The sequence below is a fragment of the Podarcis melisellensis genome, assembly GCF_964234715.1.
Source record: "Podarcis melisellensis genome assembly, chromosome: 15".
NCBI classification, from domain to species: Eukaryota; Metazoa; Chordata; class Lepidosauria; order Squamata; family Lacertidae; genus Podarcis; species Podarcis melisellensis.
The window spans coordinates 16,009,910-16,029,176 of record NC_138532.1 but is presented as its reverse complement, the minus strand read 5'-3'; the positions used below and the strand labels follow the sequence as shown (position 1 = coordinate 16,029,176).

The following is a 19,267-nucleotide window of genomic DNA, read 5'->3' as shown; positions in this document are numbered from 1 at the left end:
CACTGTTGGTCCAGCTAAAATAAATGAAAGAAACAGGCCTGCTCATTTGGTGTCCAAACCAGCACAGTCAAAGAATGGGTAGCCAGAGGAAGCCGAGTGCCCCTCAAGACTGCTTGGTGTGAGCGAATGCCTCTGCTTTCCCAGTGCAGCTTCCCGGGGGGGGGGAGGGGGAGGCTGACCAAACTGGAGCAGCCTTGGTGAAACTTGCCTGACCAGCCCCCTCCTCAAGGTGCCCCGGCACACATCTTGGCAATTCTAGGGATGAAGGCGTACCCCTTCCAGGTGGCAAAAGCCAGAGCATTCTCTTCCTCCACTCCATAGGCTGCCTAAGACTTCCAGTCTTTCACACTAGCCCAGTGGCGTAGCGTGGGTTGTCAACACCCAGGGCAAGGCAAGTAATTTGTGCCCCCTAACCCGTGGATTTTGCGCCCCCTAACCCGTGGAGCACGCCCCCCCCAGGTGTTGCGCCTGGTGTGGCCGGCCCCCACTGCACCCCCCACGCTACGCCACTGCACTAGCCCCTGCCCCACTCCAGAAAGTATGAACATGTGCAGAGCAGAAGCAGAAGTACTTAGCTCCTATTGCAGGTGATTATAACTTGTATTTGACCAACTCTCTAAGGCAGGTCACAATTAAGACCATTTTAAAGATGGTGAGCTGGAATGAAGAGCCAACAGTAGAGTTGTGGATGTAGCGCCTGTGGGAAAGACTGGGCATCCTCAGGACTATGGGAGGTCCAGAGGGGAAATTGTTTACTGTATTTTTTGCTCTATAAGACTCACTTTTTCCCTCCTAAAAAGTAAGGGGAGATGTGTGTGCGTCTTATGGAGCAAATGCAGGCTGCGCAGCTATCCCAGAAGCCAGAACAACGAGAGGGATCGCTGCTTTCGCTGCGCAGTGATCCCTCTTGCTTTTCTGGCTTCTGGGATTCAGAATATTTTTTTCTTGTTTTCCTCCTCCAAAAACTAGGTGCGTCTTATGGTCTGGTGCGTCTTATAGAGCGAAAAATACGGTACTTACTTTTTTTATGAAGCTCAACTTTTTCTGTCTCTGCCAGAGACCCAACAAAAATTCTCTTCCCTCTTTTCAAAAGCTACTATTTGCATTTCAAATAAAGTTCCTATGGACAGAGTCTTAAAATGAAATGCAAAGAGCAGTCAGATGGAGCGATATTTTGCCTGCACTGGCAAGGAGATAAAGGGTTAAACATCCCTCCCCAGTCCTAAGGCTGCTGTTTACATAAGGAATACGGTAATATGTGGCACCAAAGAGCCTATGGTCATTTAGGTTCTTATGTCATACATAGGTGAATCTGTGGCAGGGATAGAGTTTGAACCCAGGGCTCCCAGACCCATGTGCAATTCTCCATTGTCTGAAGGAAGAGGTGGCTCTCCTTGTGAGTTGGTCTGACTCTGACCTCTGCTCTCTCCCATAGTGCTCTCTGGCAGGAACCTAATTCTGGTGCAGCAGGTGTGAGCATTTGGTTGTGTGGATCAGGTGCCCAGATACCTGGAGCTGATTACTACCAGCAGAGGAAGCACAGTGAGTGTGGTGTTTTGTACCCCAGATATGTTCATTTCAGGTTAGCCTCAACAAAAGGTTCACCTCCCTTCCCTCACTTTATGTTAGGATTCAGCAGATACCACCTATCTGGGCTTGTGAAGGATTTTGTTTCCCCCCCTTTAGCTAGCACATGGTTTGGCTTGCTTGCTTGAGGTACCTGAATCATCCTGCTATGATGAAGACACCTCTTGGGCCATGCCTTGTCACCTTCTATTCAGTACTGTCCTTTATAACATACAGCAGGCTTTTAAAAACTAGCAACATGAGGCGTTCATCTTCTTAGGAGGAGGCGAGATAGCTGAGCACAGGACAAAAGGAAGCAAGAATTACTGATACAGTCTTAGGTATTTGCTAAGTCCAGTATGCGGATGAATGCTGACTGTTTTGTGGGGGGTTTTCTCCTGGAGATTCCACTCCCCACCTCCCCCTGTCCAGATTAGTATGTGCTTCCCTTTGTTCTATGAAGCCGGAATGCAAATAGATTTCTCTCTCTCTTTCTTTTTCTTTCTCCCTGTGTAAGTAAGGGATCAGGTTGCACTGGGGATTTTCTGCGCTGGCTGGAAGGAAACTAGCCTGTACCAGTTAGAATCAACATTCCATCTTTGCCACACAGTTGTCTGGAGTGATTCACCATAGTGTCTGCATTCAGGGGAAAATGCAGAGCAGCAAATGCAGCCATCTTTGCCCATCTTCAGATTCCAACGCAGCCCAGACAGCTCCAGTCAACATACAGCCCCCTCTCATAAATGATGTTTGGCAAAGCAGTCCACTGTGCCCCCTCCCTGGATACCGTGGCCTCAGAACTTGTGAAATGACATGCCAAATCCAAAACAAGGGAGTGTATGAGAGAGCAATAATTTAGGTGTGTCAGTAGGAGCAAGAACTAGCGTGAAGAGCTATGAGTACACCAATGACCCCCACCCTTGGAGGGAAGACCATAGTTCAGCAGGAGAACACCTGCTTTTGAAGGTCTCAGCTTGTCCTCTGCATCTCCCAATAGGGCTGGGAATATCCCCCGCCTGAAATGCGGAGGAGATGCTATGAGCTGGTGCAGAGAAACCATCCTGAGCTAGATGGGCCAAAAGTTCAGTGTAAGGCAGTTTCCTATGTTCCTATGGACAAATAAAAAGTTCCCACTATTCCCTCCCAAGTGGAAATGCAGGGAGATTAAGGCCTCTGGAGAAGGGGCTGGAGGAACCACCTGAAGCCTGGGCTCTTTCCAAGGGCAGTTGGAACTATTCTTCCTGAAGACTCGCAGTGATGGCACTAGCAGACAGGCCAGCTGCATCAGAAGCTTCTAAGCACCATGACTGAAGGTGGAAAGCAGATGGCTGTGGGCCCAGGGCCTTGCAAGTGTCCTCCCAGGGAGGGAAGGAGATGCACTGGTGAACCCTTCCTAAGAGGCCTGTGGCTGCCTCTGGCAGTTGCTTCAGCAGGGATCTGGCAGGGCCTGGCTGCTGGCAAGTCAGGGGCTTCTCCTTGGCTCATGAGCCTTAGGTCCAACCCTGCCTCTCCATGGCTGTTAACAGCCTCAGACTCTGGAGATAAACAGCTGAGGGCAGCCATCACCTTCATGAATCACTTGTGAGTGATCTTTCAGGACTCTGGACTAGTCAGACCCTGGGTCTGATCTTGCAAAGCAATCTTATGTTCCCTTCAAGACCAAGGAGCCAAGCCCTGGAGAGAATGTGTATGGATAGGAGGAATTTTGTAGCCACCTACATGCAAGGACGGGATGCGGGTGGCACTGTGGGTTAAACCACAGAGCCTAGGACTTGCTGATCAGAAGGTCAGCAGTTCGAATCCCCATGACAGGGTGAGCTCCCGTTGCTCGGTCCCTGCTCCTGCCAACCTAGCAGTACGAAAGCACGTCAAAGTGCAAGTAGATAAATACGTACCACTCTGGCGGGAAGGTAAATGGTGTTTCCGTGCGCTGCTCTGGTTCACCAGAAGCAGCTTAGTCATGCTGGCCACATGACCCGGAAGCTGTCTGCAGACAAAATCCGGCTCCCTCAGCCTATAGAGCAAGATGAGCGTGCAACCCCAGAGTCGGTCACGACTGGACCTAATGGTCAGGGGTCCCTTTACTTTTACCTTACATGCAAGGACAGTGACTTGCTTGGTGGATGAGACATCTGAGCATACCTGGGATCTCCTGGGAGCAGCTGAATCAGATGTGGCCTATGATATGACAATGTGGTCTGTTTCTGTTTATGGAAGGTGAGCAAAATATATATATTCTGCTCACTTTACCCCTGGAGTTGCATTCTTCCATTGTCTCCCAAGGCAGACAGATGCATTCAACACAACACAACACAACATGTGATAAGGGATCTTGTGCTGACACTTTGTTTATAGCTCGAGTAAACTTCTGGAACACCCCAATTATCTCATATTTTGAAAATGATTGGGGGAGTGTTGATAGGGCCTTTCTCCCATCCTCCTGCCAGCAATCTCCCTGTTCTGTCAAGTTCTGAACTTCTGGCTCTAGTGGTGGCCTCAGATCTTGGTCCCTCCTTCCAGATTTTCAAAACCCTTTCAGGGCTGAGCTTTCAAACACCTGCCTCAGCCACTCACCTTCCGCTCTCTCCCCAGCAGAACAAAGAGCTCCATTTCCCTTTGATTTCCATGTGTGTGGTGAGTGACAATAGCAGAGCAAGTCAGGACTGCTCAGGAGAAGACTCTCACATCTGCTTCAGCTGGTGGGGACGGATCAGTGACTTTTGTCAGAAGGGAAGTTGCTAAGAATCGGGTGGGAAGGGAGTTTGACGGCTCCCTCCTGCCCAGTGAGCCACATGGGTGTGTTGTGGCCTCTCCTTCCTTCTCTCTGCACATTGTCCTAAAAATTGGTGCTTGCAAACTGGTGCTTGCATGATGCCTGGAGACTCCAAGTGTCCTGTTAATTTCTGCCTTTGCCCCAGGAACACGTGGGCTGATACACTGTGGTGTTTAGGGGCAGAAGCATATCATGGGGTTGCATCACCACTGATGTTAATGCATTGGTTCTCTTCGCATCTAGGGAACATGAGAGCATCTTCACTGCAGTTGGCCTGGGATTGGTTGCCACAAATGAAGCTTCCATGGATTCCGGGGCTGTGGCCATCACTGTTGCTCACCTGTTCTGGGCTGAACACGTTTAGGTAAGCTCTGGGACAGCTCAGTGGGGAGAGCATGAGACTGTTAATCTTAGGGGTCATGAGTTCGAGCCCCGTGTTGGGGATAGTATTCCCGCATTCCAGGGGGTTGGACTAGATGACCCTTGTGGTACCTTCAAATTCTTTGATTCTAGAAGTTTGCAGGTGCTGTGCCAGTGATACAGCAGCATCTCCCTCTGTATGGGATTGCTTGGTAAATCTGCATTCATTTGCATATGGGAAAAGAGCAGGTCCCTAAGCCGGGGGTTGCTCCCCTGGATCAGTCTTTGCTGCTAGAGGCCCAGGTGACCTTAGTGGCTAAGGGGGTCTTGTGCCAGCTTCAGCTGGTAAAACAACTACAAATGTTTGTGGACCAGGATAGCCTTGCTAGTGTAGTCAATGTGCCGATAACCTCCAAACTGGATTACTGATTTGGGCTCTACAAAGGGCTGCCATTGAGGTAGGTCCGGAAGCTGCAGCTGGTGCAAACTGGAATTACTTGACTGCTCACTGGAGTAAGGTAAAGGTAAAGGGGACCCCTGACCATTAGGTCCAGTCTTGGCCGACTTTGGGGTTACAGCGCTCATCTCGCTTTATTGGCCAAGGGAGCCAGCATACAGCTTCTGGGTCATGTGGCCAGCATGACTAAGCCGCTTCTGGTGAAACCAGAGCAGCACACAGAAACACCGTTTCCCCCCTCCGGAGCAGTACTTATTTATCTGACGTGCTTTCAAACTGCTAGGTTGGCAGGAGCTGGGACTGAGCAACGGGAGCTCACCCCGTCGCGGGGATTCGAACCGCCGACCTTCTGATTGGCAACTCCTAGGCTCTGTGGTTTAACCCACAGCGCCATCCACGTCCCGCTCACTGGAGTAGGATATTGCTAACAAGCCATCCCACTGTTAAAATAATTGCACTGGCTACCAGTTAGCTGCTGGGCTGTTTAAGGTGTTTTGGTGCATAAAACCCTATACAGCTTGGGAGCAGGATACATGAAAGATCATGTCAGCACTTGATCACTGTGGTCTGCAGGCAGGAACATACATGAAATATACTCAGAGTCGCAAGGTGATTTCATGCTCTTTATTCAGCCCATAGTGGTGAGGAGGAATGAATGAAAGCCCCCTCAAAGTATCTGCTTTATATACACTATTTACACAATGGGCTGCACATGATTGGCTAATTCCAGAATTCTACTGTAAGCCAATCAGGTTGTGGATTCACTTCTATCTGGAGCATGATTGGGTGGTTCCTGCCAACCAATCATACTGCTGCATTGTTCTAGGACCAATCAGACTGCTGCAGTTTGGATCCTATTCAATTCAGTACATAACAATACAGTATCTAGTTAGGTGCACCAAGGGTGCAAGCCTAGGGGGGCAAAAAACATGGCATCTCTCCACTCTGGCTCCAAGTGGCTAGAAGCCCTCTTGCCCCCTTGCGGGTTCCCTGGGCCACTCCTCTGCTGCTCTGGGTGGTTGGGCGATGTGTGCAGGCTGCTCTGGGTGCCTTGTCAGAGGAATCTGGTGGCAGACATGGGCCTTTGCAGCAACTCTGTGGGGGCCCTCTCCCCAGTCGGCAGGCAGTGCTATTAGAAGTGTAGGTGGAGTTTTCAGCGGGGCTCAGAGGAAAGAAAGATGGAGAGTTGCAGGAGGAGGGAAAAGGAAGGAAGGGAGAAAGGAGGAAGAAGGGAAGACAATGAGCTGAGGGAGGAAGGCAGGAAGGCAGACAGACAGACCAGTGGAAGATGCAGGGAGGGGGAAGGCAGAGCAGAGCAGATTTGAACTCGGTGGTCATGGAGGAAGTGACTGATAGAGCTCTAAAGGCAACAAAAAGCAAACTTTCTGAGTTTCTTATCCATGGTCTCTACTGGCTTCAGAGATGCCAATACAGCTCCTTGCCAAGGTGCAAATGAGCCTAGGTATGCCTCTGTCTGCAAGCAGGAGCCTCCTGCAAATACCATTTTATCCATAGGTCTGTTCTTCACAATGTAGTAGGTAGGAACTGGGCCTTTAGTGTGGTGGCCCCTGCCGTGAGGAATTCCATCCTCTTGAATACTGTATTAGACAGGCACGTTCTGTTTTCTTTTCAGTGCCTACTAAGCTGAGATCTTTCCCAGTCTGCATCTGTGTTACTTGTTTGTTTGTTTAAAAAAGATGTTTAATCACTTGTTGTTTGCTGACCTGGGCTCTTGTGGGAGCAAGGGTGGGATATAAATCAATAAACATACTTGACACCGGCAGTATGTATTTCACACTTTGACTATGAAAAGACTTCCCTTGACATTTGACTTCTTGACTTTGGTAGGGGGGCTCAGCTTTCAAGTAAGCACGTTTAGGATTACAGCCTTATTTTAATTGCCAGTTTTTGATTCTGTTTTATGGGTGGAAAGCACCTTACCTTCCAGCAACTTGGGGAGGTGAGTAGGGGAGAGCTACTTGACTGGGGAGGTGTGCTGTCCCTCCCAACACCGCCTTGGTGGCCTCTTTGGGAGGATGTCCTGCTGAGCCACTCTGGAAGGGCTTGGGGGGGGGGGACAAGAGAAACTGTTGCTATGAATGGCTCATTCTTTGTGTGTGTGTATTTGGGGGTGTGTGGAATCAGCCTGCAGAGTGGAGGAAGAGCCAAACCTGAGGGCAGCATGCACACCACTGAAAGCACACTCAGCCACCATCAGGATTAAAAGCAGAGATTCTTTTCCCCAGCCCCACCTGAAGACACCAGGGACCTTCTTGCATGCAGAACAGGTGCTTGTCCTTCCCCCTTGCAAAGCCCCGATCCTCCTTCAGCAGGACCCAGAGCGTTGCCTGGGGTTGATGGCAGCCTGTGTTGCCGCAACTGCATTGCATGCAGATGTGGACAGGGCAACATCTGCTTGTGTTGCCTCTTCCCTGCTCTTGCACTTTCAACAGCAGCCTGACATGGGAAAACAAACCAAGGGAAGCTTTTCCAGGAACAGGAAAAAGTGCTGGGGAAAAGCTTCACCTACTTCCTGTCTATTAAATTCATTTTTCTGCACCAGGTTGTAAGTGAAAAGGTAGGGAGACTGGCAGCTGGGTGCAAGGGGGCACTGGAGCCTTCTTCTGTTGCTACGGGTGCTTGAAGTGTGAGATGGGGGGGGGCGGCGCAGAGGGAGAGCTCACGACTATCCACAGCCACTCCCCTCCCTCTCCCTGCAGCTGGAAAGAGGGACACTGTGAAGCGCCCCCTCCACTCCCCCTCTTCCCGTAATACCTCCAGGCCTCTGCAGCAGGAGCGGAGGATCAGAGCGAAGAGTCAAGGCATCTCTCCCTGCCCTGCTCTGCTGCTGCACTGCTCACTTACTGCTTCGGAGGCTGTGGTTTGCCATTTCCATGGGAACCATTAGTTGCTAGGCAACTGGAGCATCGTCTGCACTGAGCCCTCGCATCTAATTATCCCATCACAGTGGCTGAGAGGGTCTTGGAGGGAGCAGGGGGATTAAGTCTTCCACCTCGGCAGATCTACTGACAACACTTTAGGCACATTTAAAGGAGCAGCATGCTTTTTTTTTTTTTTACACACACACACCAGCCGTGATGATGCTTGATCTCCGCCTCCTAGTACTTCTTGCTTTTCCCACAAATTGGACATTGGGTGGACCCTGGCTTGGCTTTTGCTTGGTTTTTCTTGCTGCAGGCACAGAGCAGCTAACTTTGAAATAGAATATGGCTGTGAAGCCACACGTCCAACCAACAATCTCAAAACCTTTTGACTTGGGGGCTCTGCTCCAGTCCAGGCAAGTAGGGGCTAGATGAAAGGAGGGCACTCTGCACATCCTCAAAGGCAGTCTCACTTCTGCTGTCACTTTTAGATGTTCCAGAGCCAATCCTCCCTCCAGAAAACAATTGTGAGGCTGACGTGTCATCCTGGAGCCCCTTGTCTGGTCTCAAGAGTGCTCACCTGGACACATGCTCTGCATCCCCTTCCTGTTACACATCTACATGTCACAGGTGAAAGCCATAACATTACAGCGGGGAGATCTCCACCCACATTCTAGGAGTCACTTGGGAAGTGAGCTAAAGAGCAGTGGGCCTTTAACCCACAGTTCCTTTCCCACCTTCAGCAGACCCTGGACCTGCCATCAGGGAGGTACTGGACCCAGGATCTCTGCAGCAGCCTAGAGACCACTGGCAAAAGGGAGGCTATTGGCATTCAGGGCTGGAGATGCTGGCACAGAGACCCAGAATGGGGACAAGGGACTGAGAGGAGGAGGCAGCGGCAGAAGCTGCAGGTGGCTGTTCTCTGGCCCTGTCAGGCCTTCCACATCCCCCCCTCCACCTGATAATCCGATTTACATCCCCTTTTCTTCCACTGAATCCTCCTGTTGCCATGGGAACAGGATTCTCACTATATCACCAGCATCCTAAAGACACCCTTTCCTTGTCTTCTTTCTGCAGAGGTTGTAGAGGCCCCTGAGACCTGGCAGCAGAAGGGTGGGTGGTAACAGGGGTCAAGGGGAGCCCATGGGGCTGGAGAGGCAATGAGAGGCCTTCATCCTCCACCAGCAGAACATCTGAAACCTGCAGGCTTGCCTCATCTTGCTGCTCTTTGCAATGAAGCTCACGGAGGGAGGCAGCAGTGAGTGGGCTTTCAAAGGACGCAGACTGGGGTTCCAGCTCCAAAAAGGCCTTTGGGGCCAAAATTCGAGGGGTAGTTCCCCACAAATTTCAAGATGCGTTATTGACCTGGTTCTCACAGCAAGGAAAAACAGCCTTAAAACTCCCAGATATATGAAATAACAGTAAGCTTGCCCTGACAGCAAAGCACTTTTAATGGAGTGTCCGTCTATGTCTAAACCAGGTAGGTAGCCGTGTTGGTCTGCTGTAGTAAAAAATAATAATAAAAAAATTCCTTCAAGTAGCACCACCAACTAAGTTTGTTATTGGTATGAGCTTTCGTGTGCATGCACACTGCACACGAAAGCTCATACCAATAACTTAGTTGGTCTCTAAGGTGCTACTGGAAGGAATTTTTTTTATTTTGTTATGTCTAAACCTTCTGCTTCAGTCCCCGATCATCTCCCCACCCCAGCAAGAACAAGATGCCAGAACCTGCCATGATTTCCTTCTGCCCACATCACACCTGGAAGCCACTTTTTCTTTTCAGGTGCGCTGGGCCTGGCTGCTCAATGAGGTCAGAAAACCACTCTGCACACGCTCAGAGGCACCTTTATTTATTTCATCCGTTGCCCGGCTGGGACCTGGCATTGCCAGCAGGCTCCGCTGGGTGTGTGTTCTGGCTCCGACGGGACGCACCAGCAGCTGCCGGTGGGGAAGCCGCTCCCTTCCCCGCCTGGGGGTAGCAGCGCGGGACAGACGGCGGAGCCGCTGCTAGCCGAGCCTTGGGCGCCAGGCGGCGCGCTCTCTGTCTCCTTTCAGCCCGTTGGGTGCTGCTCGACTCCGCTGGAGGGAGCGGGGGCCCGGCCTGGCCGCCAAGGAACGAGCCGCGCCTCAACAGAGGCTGCACCACGGCATCCCGAGAGCCCGGAGGCGTCCAGGAAGGCTCTTCCTGCGCTTCTCCCGCGGCCGCCCTCGCGGGCTCCGCTCTTGCACGGAGGGAGGGAGGGAGAGCGCAGCTGCAGGCGCCCGCCGCCCGCTTTACTGGCGCGGCTTTGCCGACGTCTCCGAGCCCGACCGGGGAGGAGGGCGCCCTGTCAGGATAAGAGTCCCAGCTAAGAGCGCCTGCCAAAATTTCCTGCGCCGGCCGAGCCCGCAAATACTCGGAGGACTCGGGGTCCCGCCCCGTCTCTTTCCCGCGACCGGGCAGGAAAGAAGCAGCCAGGCAGCCCGGACTCCTGGGTTCCCCGATTAAGTCACTCGCTTCCCTTCTCCCACCCGCCACGTGCGCCGCCGTCCCTGTTTATCTTCGGCACAAAACAGCGACGGGCAGCCGGATCTCTGGGTATTTAAAGGGTTCCGTCACTTTCTAAAGCTGCCTTTCTCTTTCAACACACCGCGCACCCCATGTGTCCACCAAGTCATGTCCACGCGCTAAGCCTGGCTTATAAACGACCTGGAACCACACTTGTAATCACACTTGCGTGATCGGTTCAAGGATGTGACGCCGTCACTCGTGAGAAAAGGCTCTCCTTCGCCCTGCCTCACAACACGTGCAGACCTTGATCGCTTCCTTAAGCTGGATCCTTGGAGGCGACTTCTAACGACGGGGCGCACACGTGCCCTCACTCTCCTCCAGGGCCCGCGCGCGCCAACGAAACAGAGCCGTCGAACACCCAGTCTTTGCGTTTGCCCTCAAAATTGTCGGACATTCGATATCTATTCCTCCGAACCAGCTGCGACGGCGATGGGGGGAAGCCCCAAGCGGTCCTTGCGACGGCCGAGCTCGCTCTGGGCCGCCCACTGAGGAGAGCGGCCGGGAATCGCTCGGGTGGGCTGGGCTTGTCCTTCCGCCCGCGACGGCGTTGCGCAAGGCAGGCGGATGGTGACAGCAACCCGCTTCGGTGGCCCTTCCAGCCAGCCGTGGGCTACGGCGCTCCCCAGAGCGGGCGGGGCTTGGTGGCTGCCAAGGGCGCTGCAGCTTGCAGTCCGTCGAGGAAGCCAACCTGCTCGCTTGCCGCCGGTGGCTCCAGGTGGAGCGCCCCCTTCCAAGCAGGAGTGCGGGGCGGCGCCTCCTCTGTCTGGGCAGCTGTGCCGGGCCTGGGGGCGCCGAATTCGCGGCTCGCTCGCTCGCCCGCCCGCCCGCCCGCCCTTCTCGCTGCCAGCCGGGTGCTGGTCCCCGACAGGCCGCTGGGAGGCCTCGCCGAAGCGGAACCAGGAGGAGGCGGAGGAGGCGGCTCTTATTTTGACACGGCGGCGTCGGCGCCTGCCTGGAGTAGCTCCTCGTCTGAAGCGGAGCGAGCGCTTCTCTTCCCCCCAAATGAGCAGTCGGAGGCGGGCAGAGGCAGGCGGACGCGGCGGCGGGCGCTGCCCGTTGGCACCGGCGGCGTCTTCTGGGCAGGGCGAGGCCGGGCCAGGCGCAGCGGCAGCGCGAAGGGGCGACGCGGGAGCCGCGGCGCGGCCCGGCAAGTGAAAGCGAAAGAGGCGGCCCGGCGGCGCTGGAGGAAGAGGAGGAGAAGGGAAGGACCGGCCGCCGCCGCCGCCGCCTGTCCCCCCGCCTTGCCGAGCAGCAGCAACCGCGGTGCTCCTGCGGCGGCCATGGGCGAGCCCCGCGGCGGCCTCTCCTGAGCAGGTAAGCGGCGGCGGAGCGCCCGGGGCCGAGCGGGGCATTGTTTGGAGCCGCGGTGCCAGGCGATCGCCGAGCAGGCTGCTTGCTTGCCTGCTTGGGCCGCGCCTCGAGCAGCCCGAGCCCGGGGGCTGCCCCCGAGACGGCGGCGGGCAAGGGGAGGCCTTGGTGCATGGCCTCTGGGCACCGTCTGCTCGCAGGAAGGAGGCCTGCGCGTCGGGGACGTGACTCGTCCCTCTCGCAGGCAAGACGGGACAGAGCTCCTGTTGCTGCGGCTCCGCTGGCTCCCGGCGTGGCTGGGACGGGGGCAGCGTGCCTGCTCCTCTGCCTTTCGGTGCGAGCAGCCGGCCACTGTGGAGCAGCTCACCTGGCGCTCCTGAGGGCAACGATGGCAATGGTGCCATGGGCTGAGACCCTCGGAGGGGAAGCTGCATCTTGGCAGGAGGTTTTTGCAGGGGCTTGCGTGTGGAGCTGGGGAGAAGAAATCAGGAAAGCCTTTGGGTGCCCTGTCTTCCCCAGATGTTGAACTCAAACTCCTCCTGGCTTCTGGTGGGTGTTTCCAGGTGGGACTAAAGCCCTCCTGTGGTAAGAGCCATGTGGTTGTGGTGTCCAGCAGTGCCCTTTGCCACCAAATCCCATGTAGTTTTGTCATCTTCTGCCCGGAGGATCTCGCTCCTGCTGGCCTTCCCAACAAAAGGAACCAGCCCTGGGCAAGGTCTGTTTGTGAGCTTCCTTGGTGTGCCACTGCCATGTTGGGCCTGGAACAAGCCACGTGGTTGTGTGTGACTTGAACAGAGCAGTGGTGATGTCTCTGTCCAGGAGCCCTCTTTGACCTCTGAATGGAGAGCCGCCTGGCACTTATTTCCTGGCTGTAGGCAGGGGCGGGTTTGGATTGTGATCTTCTGCCTGTGAGAACAAGCTGTGTCTTGGTGCGCTACCATAATAAACCTCACAAGTCTGGAGCTGAGGGATGGCTTTGAAATGTTTTAACATTTTCCCTGGCAGTTGGGGCAGGTGACCTGTTAGGGGGATGGTCTCTGGACCCAAGCAAGGTGCTTTCAGGAATTGACCCAGTTGAAGGTAGCTGCTGCACGGAGGAGGCTGACTCGGAGTCATGAAACGGGCCAGCTCTTGGGTTGCTAGGCTGGGCCTGGGGGCCACTGCGGTCCCAGGCTGCCAAAACTGTCTTGGCAGCCTGACTTGTAATGCCACAGAGTTCTTGCCTTCTAACACCTGGGCTAGTTGTATGGGTCAAGAAAAAGCAGAGAGGTTATCGGTTTCCCCTGCCAGGCTACCTGAAGGCTCTTATTGCTTTCTGCAGGTGACCAACCTGGAGGTGACTGGCAAGTCTGCTTTGGGCAACTGGGCTGCCTCATTTGTGTTTTTGCCTCTGCTTACCCTGGGGTGTGATTCCTTCCTGGCAGATTTGGGCAGGGTGATCCAGAGTAAGTTCCACAATGTTCTGGGAGTCTTCTTCTCCCCACACTTTGCCTGCACAGGATGATTGCAGCCCTAGGTGGCAGGCAGGCACTTGCAGGCTGCTAGCAGCGGCACAAAACTTCCAACTTCCTGGGAATCATCTGGCTTCCCTCCACTCACATCTTTGGCCTGTTTCTCTGCCCTTCCCCCACCCCCTGTGGTGTCAAGGTGCTGCTTCTGCCACCAGGGAGGTGGTCTGCAGACAAGGCTGCTTATTGGCATCAGCTAGTCATCTGGTCATAGGTTCAGGAGTGCCAGCGATAGAGAGACATGCACCTGAGAGATGCATCCACAAATTGCATGTGACGCTGTGGGGTCCCGGGGTGCACCTCTCAGATTGTGTGGCCCCACTCTTTGCATAACCAAAAAGCCTTGGCCCAGCCTTGACAGGGATGTTGGATGGGCTGGGTTAGCCTACCTCATTATGTGTGCAAAAAATCATATTCTTTATTTTGGTAGATGTGGCTGGGGGGGGGGGCGAGAGACCTGTCCATGCTACAGCTGGTGCTTTCCAGTCATCTGGACTCATAGGACTGTTGCTATTCTCTGGATCACTCATGCTAATGATCTCTCACCTGGCACTAAGGAGGGTGCTGCCTGTTCCATCTTCAGGACTCTAAAGGTGCCCTGGCAGGGAGCATATCCGGGACTGAGCTGTAAGGCCTTGTGGGTTGCCATGTGCACTGTTTGCTGAGCCACAGGCTCTGTTTGCTGAATGTCTGAGGACAGCATCCCCCCTCTCAATTCCTTTGCATGTTCTCTTTCTTGGCACTGTTTGTAGCAGACACTGTGTGTCTCCTGGTATTGGGTTGCCTCTCCTTGGAAGCGGCTGCATGCTTAGGCTTTGAGTGACTTTCCATTGTGCCCCCTCCTGTCTTGGGCTGGACCAAGTCACTCTGCCACTGAACTCCTGAGATTCTCCTGGTCTTGTTTTCTGCCTCTAGTTGTGGGGTTGTAGACTGCAGCCTCCGCCACACACATGCCTCTGTGGTGTGAAGATGAGCATTTGGCTTTGGGGAAGGGGTGCTGAGGCCAATACAATGAAGATGTGAACTGTTGAGTGGGCAAAGTGTGTGAGCTTGCTCCAACTGCTAGGCACAACACACTTGTCCCTGCAGTATATATTGGATAAAACTCAGAAACTGGCCAGGAGCATGGGAGTGAGAGGTTGAAACGTGGTTGCTTTTTGTCCTTTTCTCATCATCATCTTGATCTTCTGCTTTAGGCCCAAGCAGGCAGCCTAAGTGGGACTTGGAGGGCTAAAAACCTGGCTGGCATTTTTGGATTTCAGCAGTAGCTAATGAAGGCAGCAGTTTCCATTGCTTTCAGCTCAAAATTGCCCTGACCCTTCTGCCTTGACACTTCATGGATTCCTGGGTTTCTGTCTTTGCTGTCTCGTGGAGAATTTTAGTGCACCTCTTTCCCTTCTCCCCACCCCACCTTTATTGGTAGGTTTGTTCTTGTGTTGATCTTCAAGAGGGGAGCAGGTAGAATTTGATCCAGGGAATGGCTGCAAAGGGGTTCCTTACTCTGCTAGGGTGGTTCAGCTGTTGAATGATACTAGGGCGATATCCTCAGTCCCAGCAGGATACTCCTTGCCCAAAGGGCTGGGTAAAAACTCTTTGTGGAGAAGGAAGGGATGTAAAGAGCTGGCTTGTACTAAATCAGACCCATTGGTTCATCCAGATCAGTAGTGGCTGGCAGTGGGTTCCCCAGGGTTTTAGGATGGGACAAACTAAGATGCTGTACCACTGAGCCTTCGAGACAGGATGTATGTGCCCTCCCAGCCGTTGAGTATGGGGACTGATAGAATTCCATTGCTACCTCTGTTGCATCTGGATTCCAAATTTCTGCAGGCATCTTGTGATAGTGCTCCTCCCGCAAATGTGGCTGGGCCTCACCCAGAGCAGGCTGCCTCCTATTGAGACAACCAGGAGGAAGAGGAGGAGGGGGAAAGAACCGTTTGCCAGCTGGGCTTTGGCCTCAGGGTGTTGCTGTTGGGTGTTGGGCAAGACGAGTTGAGCCTGGCTGGAACTGCCACGGCTGCACCAGTGGCCAGCAGCGGTGGGTTGACGGGCTGAAAGCAGCTTGTGTCCTGCCTGCCTGCTTGACTGTGGCCTGGTTTGAACTCCTCCCTGGCAAAGGAATCCACTGGGCCAGGCAGGCAAGCCCAGCTCCCACCAGCCCAAACAGGAGCTGCCACCTAAAGTCTCTGGGGCCTGGTGCAATGCCCAGCAAATCAGCGTTGCTTGTGGAGGTCTCTGCTGGGGGTGGGAGCGGTGAAGAGTATGTGTATGTGTTTCTTGGGGGGGGGGGGGATGTGCAGCTTGGAATCGGCTCTTTGCATGGCAAGAAAAGTGCTGAGTCGAGGCTTTCCAAGCGACTGTGGCCAAAGCCCAGCTTGGCTGCCAGAAGCAACAGAGCTGGAATTTCCTCTGCCGGGTGCCAGCTCATCTCAGGCTGGCCAATGTGTCTGCGACAGGGCCAGGGTGGTGGGGGAGTGAGGGGGGCTCCTAGAATGGGAGCGGGGCTTGATGAGAAGCCAAGGACTACCCCCCTCCTCCTCTTCCTCCTCTCGCTTTATGCCTGGTTCTTATTTTCTCTCCCAGGACTGAGCTGTTTTGCATTAGGAGGAGGAGGAGAAGGCTGCGTCCCTCCCTCCTATTCCTGCCCTGCTCCAGGGGCTCCCCATGCAGCTGCTAATGAGCTGAGCCTCCTCGTCTTCTCTCTTCTAAACCCCCCCCCCCAATCTTTGGCTTCACTTGGAAAATTTTACAGCCTTTTTCTGAAGGGAGGAAATGCCAGTAACGGCTGTCTCTTGTTTTTATGAGGGGGTCCCAGCTGAAAGGGGAGAGACCAGGGTGGGGGCTAATGTAGCCCAGCCGCTCCCCGTTCTCAAGAACCGCTTCTAATGAGAAGCAAGGCTGTACTGGTTTTATGGATAGGATCCTGGCCACAGAAGTGATGGAGACTGGTGCGTGGGTGGGTGTCCGCCAAGGGAGGGCAGCGTTCTTAGGTGTCAGCCAGCGACCTGAGACCCCTGCCAGTAGCTCAGTTGATTAGAGTGGGTGCTGATAACACCAAGGTTGCAGGTTTGATCCCCTTATGGGACAGTCTCATATTTTTGCATTGCAGGGACCCACGGGTTCCCTTCCAACTTTACAATTCAATGATTCAGTGTTGGATTAAAGGAGTATGGAGCAGGGATGTGATGTGATGCTCTAACACAGAGTTTAGGGACGCTCTTTGGACCCTTCACAGGGGGTTGGAGGCTCATGTTTGGATGAGTCACACAACTCTTCCCGGATCTTTCATAAGTTTTAACTCTTATCAGCTTCACATCTATTTCAAGTCGCAGGCCTCCTTCCCCATCTCGGACTTGCTTCTAACCTCTTTTACGGTAGTTGGTTATGCTCCCCTCTGAATCTTCAGCGGCCTCTTCCGGGGTGTGTGTGTGTGTGCCCTCAGTGCAGCATGGTGGTACCAGCCCCTTAGCTGGTGCTAAAATGAAGCAGCTGCCACTAACTTCCAGGGCTTTGAAGAGGTTGCTCCGGCTTGGGCAGCCTAGAACGGAACCCGCCTTTGGGGCTGTCATCTCAGTTTGTTGTGGCTCTCCTCCCCTTCATTGTGAAGAGGCCAGGCTGCCCCTCCCAGCTGCCCCCACATGCTACCTGGCTGCCAGATGGATGGATTTGAGCATGTGCAGGTACAGCATTTGTAAGGAGACACGGTGGCCAGCAGCCACACAAACCTCTGCAGCAGTGTTAGAAATTTGCCAGGTGCCAGGCACATTTTGAGTGTGGCTGTCGGCCACTTGCGACCAAGTGAAGATGCCTGGGTGCCAGGATGTCTCCATCATCTCGACGTGCATGCCGGGGGATCCTTGGATCTCGACTCTACAGTACATCCTGTAGAATTCTATCTGATATTTTATCTGCAAAATCGGGATGAATTTCAGGAACCAAAAAGTCGTATTGAAAAATATGACTTAGGAGCCGCCTGGCCCCAAAATGGCAGCTAGGCATTCCGTTTTGGTGACTGTAACCCTGGTTTAAGGAACCATTTGGTGCCTATCTTATACAGTGGTACCTCGGGTTACAGACGCTTCAGGTTACAGACTCCGCCAACCCAGAAATAGTACCTCGGGTTAAGAACTTTGTCTCAGGATGAGAACAGAGATTGCGTGGAGGCAGCACGGTGGCAGTGGGAGGCCCCATTAGCTAAAGTGGTGCTTCAGGTTAAGAACAGTTTCAGGTTAAGAACGGACCTCCAGAACAAATTAAGTTCTTAACCCGAGGTACCACTGTATATCTAAGTTGCTAACACCTCTCTGCAGACAGCAAATAACTACAAGGGGGTGTGGGGTGTGTGTGTTGTGTTGGATCACACGGAGGGGCTTGATAGTTTGGTGTGTCCTGTGGCCCACCTTGATTTTATTGTTTCACCTTTTTGTAAGCCCTTTAAGGGTTTTGTTGTTGTTTACAATCAAGTGGTATATAAATTTTATGAAATAAATAATAGGGGCAGGTTGACTTAACCCTTAATTGTTTTGAGCTTCTGGATGGCTGCTAATGAATTGACAAGACAGAAGTACTATTCTTGGGGGACTGGGGGCGGGCTGGTGTGGAGGACTCCCTGGTCTTGAATGGGGTAACTGTGCCCCTGAAGGACCAGGTGCACAGCCTGGGAGTCATTTTGGACTCACAGCTGTCCATGGAGGCACAGGTCAATTCTGTGTCCAGGGCAGCTGTCTACCAGCTCCATCTGGTACGCAGGCTGAGACCCTACCTGCCCGCAGACTGTCTCACCAGAGTGGTGCATGCTCTAGTTACCTCCCACTTGGACTACTGCAGTGTGCTCTATGTGGGGCTATCTTTGAAGGTGACTCAGAAATTGCAATTAATCCAGAATGCGGCAGCTAGACTGGTGACTGGGAGTGGCCGCCGGGACCATATAACAGTGGTCCTGAGATACCTACATTGGCTCACAGTATGTTTCCAAGCACAATTCAAAGTGTTGGTGCTGACCTTTAAAGCCCTAAACGGCTTCGGCCCAGTATACCTGAAGGAGCGTATCCACCCCCACCATTCAGCCCGGACACTGAGATCCAGCGCCGAGGGCCTTCTGGTGGTTCCCTCACTGCAAGAAGTGAGGTTACAGGGAACCAGGCAGAGGGCCTTCTCGGTAGTGGCGCCTGCCCTGTGGAACGCCCTCCCCTCAGATGTCAAGGAAATAAGCAAATAGCCTGAAGGCAGCCCTGTTTAGGGAAGTTTTTAATGTTTAATGCTGTATTGTGTTTTTAATATTTGATTGGGAGCCGCCTTCAGTGGCTGGGGAAACCCAGCCAGATGGGCGGAGTATAAATAAATTGTAATATTATTATTATTATTATTATTATTATTATTATTATTATTATTATCAGTCTGGCTTTGCAGTTTCAGGCTGTTTTGATTGCAGACGCGCTTATCCCAAACATAGTTAACAGAATCCATCCCATCTTTGCACATACAGTAGACATTCCTCCAGTGCTATCCTCTGCTCTAGGACTGATTGATGTGGAACCTCCAATAGATGCCTCTCTGTTGGGATGGTACTGAGGCATAGCTCTTGGTTTTGTTTTTAAACCAATGCAGCAATTGTGGTGATTGCTTGAAGTCCACAGTTCCTCTGCATTCTGAGGCAGATGCCCTGGAAGGCTTGGTCAACAATCTTGATGAGCTATTGGCTGCTGAACTATTTAGGCCTGAGCTTCTCTGTTGATTATTGTCAAGAGCTCTAGGCTCCAAATGCAGATGAAAGCCAGCTTGCATGGCTTAAACTTGGAGATAGGAGAGAGTTAGGAACTCAGTAAGTCTTTCTTTCTCCACTTATGTTGAAAGAATTATTTC

At 53.1% G+C, this 19,267-nt stretch overlaps 1 protein-coding gene across 3 annotated transcripts in view; it reads left to right on the top strand.

Annotated features, from left to right (window-relative positions):
• The first annotated feature begins 11,809 nt into the window (after positions 1-11,809).
• Positions 11,810-19,267, top strand: part of BCL9L (BCL9 like) — a 43,896-nt gene continuing 36,438 nt past the window's right edge. For all 3 annotated transcript variants that reach the window (XM_081890831.1, XM_081890830.1, XM_081890829.1), the window contains exon 1: positions 11,810-11,906. The gene's annotated coding sequence lies outside the window, so the exon portion shown is untranslated. The remainder of the gene's footprint in view (positions 11,907-19,267) is intronic.